At 47.2% G+C, this 4,661-nt stretch overlaps 1 long non-coding RNA gene across 1 annotated transcript; it reads right to left on the bottom strand.

Moving 5' to 3' along the window:
- Window positions 1-480: 480 nt before the first annotated feature.
- On the bottom strand, window positions 481-4,218 carry LOC147980214 (uncharacterized). Its single transcript, XR_015599775.1, has 3 exons — window positions 3,448-4,218; window positions 2,558-2,646; window positions 481-1,207 (listed from the first exon to the last, which is right to left on the bottom strand). It is a non-coding gene; the product is annotated as an uncharacterized LOC147980214 (long non-coding RNA).
- Between the last annotated feature and the right edge of the window lie 443 nt (window positions 4,219-4,661).

Genomic DNA, 4,661 nt, shown 5'->3' with positions numbered 1-4,661 from the left:
GGTCCTTGTGAAGTCATTGTATGATTGCACTATCTTCTGTCTTCACTGAGTGACTGTGTGTTCTGTTTGGCTTCATAATATCTTCCTACCTGATCCTTACTACCTAGCTGCTATTAGTCATTGTGCTTTCACTTCATTCAATACTTGACTATGGTTTGCCTAGTGTAGTCTACCTTCCACTGCATGGTAATAGGTTTATTTCTATCGTTTGTCTTCGAAACTTCTAAGTTTTGAAGACTTTCATAAAAATCGCCGATTCACCCCCCCCCCTCTAGTCGATATAACGCACTTTCAGGTTCCCCGATCCGGAACCTATCCCTTGATCGAAGAAGAAGAAGAAGAACTCCAAACAAGCAAGCATCGGACTCGCATCAAATCATCGCATTACCTGTACCTGCAACTGTTGTTGTAGTAATCTGTGAGCCACGAGGACTCAGTGATGTGAACTGGAGCCTGATCTTTCGATGAGAGAGAGAGATAAGTATGATTTTTGGGTGGGGCTTGACCCTCACGATCCGCCAACCAACCGTACAAGGAGAACCGTACACGACTGATATCCATGGCAATCGCTGAACCAACACCACGGTGTTATCGACCGAGCCAACGGCGCGATCGACCTATCCACGGAGGATTTTTCCTGCAAGCAAATCGAAGAACATGCAAGAAAATAATAACCAAGCAATCTGAAATTGCGAATATGCTAGATGAATAAATCTCACAAATTGGGGTTCCGATAGGATGTCTTGACGGTCGCACTAGCTGCTATGAGCGAAGACGAATAAAAGTAGCAATAGCTAAACTTCTCTAAACAAAACCCGAGTCTAAACCTTAATAGATGATGTCTATTTATTAAGAGTCGGCGCCAAACGAGTACGTCGACGTGTTCCGTCCAGACTGTTGGTCGAAGGAAATTGTCCACGGGTTGGTTGGTAGGCCAAGCAGTAGGCCTTCTTGAGAATTGGTGTGTGAGGAGACTTGGCGCAGCCCAAAGTGCCATGGCCCACATGGCTGATACTGATAAGTGGATTCAAAGCAAAAGTCCTTTGGTCCTCTTGCACTCCACGTGACATCGTTGATGGATGGTATGGACTGGATGCTTCGGTGGCCATGCATGCATGCAAGGAGGATGGAGCGCATGCATGCATCAAGGATTGCTTCATCTGGTTTTGAAACACAGTAGTCCCTGGCTTCTTTCATTCTTTTCTTTCTGAGTACAAGTAAATCGTAACATGAGTGCAATATACTATTTCTGTTTGTTAAATAATATATCCAAAAGAACGAAAGTACCTGATTAATAAATTGTCGTGTAATATTCGTAGATGTTTCTAAGATAGCTATGTCCACATCACTCAGCAATCCCATTACCATGGGTATCAAGACTAGCAAAGCTTAATGGGTATGGAATGGATAAGTGGAGAGGTTGCAGCAGCGACTAAGCAATGTATGGTGGCTAACTCACGAGTACAAGAATAAGATGAGAAACTACGCAAACGGTCGCAAACTAGTAATGATCAAGAAGTGATCCTGAACTACTTACGTTCAAACATAACGCAACTGTGTTCTCTTCTCAAACGCACTCGAAAAGAGACAATCACGGTTACACACGCGGTTGGTGTCTTTTAATTGAGTTTAGTTCAAGTCCACTACAACCGGATATTAACAAATTTCCATCTGCCACATAACCACGGGCACGGCTCTCGAAAGTTTAAACCCTGCAGGGGTGTCCCAACTTAGCCCATGACAAGCTCACGATCCGTGGAGACAATCCTCAATCATGGGACCCTCCGATCAGACTCGGAATCCCAGTGCACAAGACATTTCAACAATGGTAAAACAAGTCCAGCAAGCCCTCCCAATGCACCGACCTAGCCTGATTAGAGTTGCGCAATCTCGTTCTTAGGGTACACCGGATGGGACATCCTATGAGTAAAACCATCCCTCGAGTTTCCCCGAGGTGACCCCGCAGTCTACCCGTTTGGGACCAACACCATCAGCACTGGCCCCCCTGCTATGTAAAAAATCCTCGGGTTCATGACGCCCTATGCCAATTAATTATTAGGTTCAAGTATTATTATGGAAAATGTTAAAACCAATGTTGGGCCTTGCTGGAAGAGTTTTATTCAAAGCGAACTGTCAAGAGGGCCCCATACCCCTCACCGTGTTAGGGACGCAAAATCAAGGAACATAACACCAGTATGACGGAAACTAGGGCGACAAGAGTGGAACAAAACACCGGGTAAAAGGCCGAGACTTCCACCCTTTACCAAGTATATATGTGCATTCAATAAATAATATATATTATGATATCCCATGATATCCATGTCCCAACATTGAACAACCTCCAACTGCACCTGCAACTAGCAACGCTATAAGAGGGGCTGAGCAAAGCGGTAACATGGCCAAACAACATTTGCTAGGAAGGGTGAAAAGGTTAGAGGCTATCATGGCAATTTGGGAGGCTTGATAAACAAGTGGTAGGTAGCGCGACATAGCGATAGCGTCGAGACAACTAGCATAGCAAAGATAGTAGTGAGATCCAAAGTGATGGACATCTTGCCTGAATTCCCGCTAGGAAGAAGAATGAGTCCATGAAGTAGACGAACTGACGTAGTCGAACAGATCCACACAATCGCAACGTTACCGGAACTATCAAGGAGAAGCGTTACCGGAAAGAAGCAAACATCATGGTAAACAACCATCACATAAACATGGCATGATGCACAATCAATTATGATGCATCTCCGGTTTAATGAGTCATGGCATGGCAAATTGCAACAAACAACACTACAAGTTAAGTGGAGCTCAATATGCAACGAGTTACATATTGACGAAACACCACATTCAAATTATTTAGTTCGCTCTCGTTTATGTACCCAACAATATTAAATGTTGTTAGACATGGCAAGAGGTGAAGCATAAGTAAGCTAACTATTTAGGCAAGTTTAAATGAGGCCGGAACAACAAACAACAATTCTGGAAAATCCCCATATGCATATTTTGAATTTGGTACTGTTCTGACCTAAACCATATTTTAGAGTTGTTAAACATGCAAACTAAGTGCACCATGTTAATCTATGCATTTTTATACCCCCATTTACATATAAAGTTTATTTAATTCGGAGCTACGGTTAATTAGTTATGAAATAAACCATTTTAATATGTCATTTAGCAAAATAAATGCAAACAACATTTTAAACATGGATGATAGCAGCATATTATGAAACTAGACAGAATTCTAAGCATTTTCCATATATAGTTTGTTTAATTCCGATGCATGTGTGAAAAATTATTAGATGCAAGATTCTAGGGACTAATCTGCAAAACTGGTTTTCCCTGGATAAATGCTAAAATCGCAGAACAGGAAGAAACATAAGCAGGCCGAAACTACAGAGCGCTAGATACTAAGATGTGCGTGCGGGCGCTGGATAGGGCTGGGCATGCGCTCACCTAGCAGGCCAAAGCCCAGTCAGTGCAGCAGATCGGGCTAAGGCGGATCTGGGCCTGCGGTCACAGAGGCCATGCATGGGCATTGACGAGAGAACGAGGCGGATTGGGCGTGTCTCGTCCTCCTGCTCGAAGCAGAGGAGGAGGCAGTGGTTGACGACGCCGGGGACGTTGGCAGGGACGGCAACAGATGAACATGGCAAGGAGGAGGGCCGGCGGGAGCCACGACGAGGATCCGGCGCGGCTCGGGTCCCAGTGGCCGGATCCGGAGGTGGCCGGCGACGTTCAGCGCGGTCGACGCGAGCTGTAGGGGCGCGGGACACGTGCTTGTTCTTGCGCAAGCACACGATGCAGGAGGAGGTAGGCGTTTCCCGGCAATGAGGAACTCTAGCGGGACGGACTTGGCAGGGCGACGGCTCCCTGGTGGCGACGGAGCTTGACAACGGCGGGGTTCATCGGGTTCCGGGCATCCAAGGCGAGGGAGACATAGGACGAGAGCAGGGTCGTGAGACCCGGTCGGTGGAGACCTTGAAGCTCCATGGGCAGCGGCATTGGTCGAGCACCTAGAGAGAGAGAGAGAGAGGTGAGAAGCCTGGGAAGGAACTAGAGGAAAAGAGAGAGCAGGGAGACGTGAGGGAGATCGGCCTGAGTTGCAAGGGGGTTGCCGGCGACGTGGTTGGCCGGACGGAGGCGAGGAGGAGGATTTGGTGGTGGCTGGTGGAGATGGATCGATGGGATGGATAGGACGGGGAGGTTGGGCGTTGGTTGGGTGGATCAGGCAGGGGAAGATCCCGAGGGGGATTTGGAAGGCGGTGGCAGGCGACGGGACACATCTTCTAGATTTTAGGGTTTCCAAAATAGGCTAGTGGTTGATCTATATATAGCAAGTGGGCTAAGTTTAGGGGTAGTTGGTCCCTCCGATCGCAGTCGGATGGTTGAGAATAAATAGCTTAGGGGAGTCCAACAAAGAACCGATGATATTTTGGGGATGTTTGGGGATGATACGGACCCATCGGCAATGACTGCCCTTTTCGGGTCCGGGGGAGTTTCGGACGGGGGCGAGGGGTCGATGCACTATGCATAGAGAGGTTTGGCGGTCGCGGTCAAGTGTGGGGTTGGACTGAGAATGGTCAACGAAGACAAGCGGTTTGACAACATGCCACGGAGACTAGGAGAGAAGAGGCAACTACGAACGACTACGAGTTTTGTAAAAAATG

Source organism: Triticum urartu, chromosome 3A, assembly GCF_056163025.1.
Source record: "Triticum urartu cultivar PI428250 chromosome 3A, HENAU_Tu73, whole genome shotgun sequence".
Taxonomy (NCBI): Eukaryota; Viridiplantae; Streptophyta; class Magnoliopsida; order Poales; family Poaceae; genus Triticum; species Triticum urartu.
This window is presented reverse-complemented; position numbering and strand designations above follow the sequence as displayed.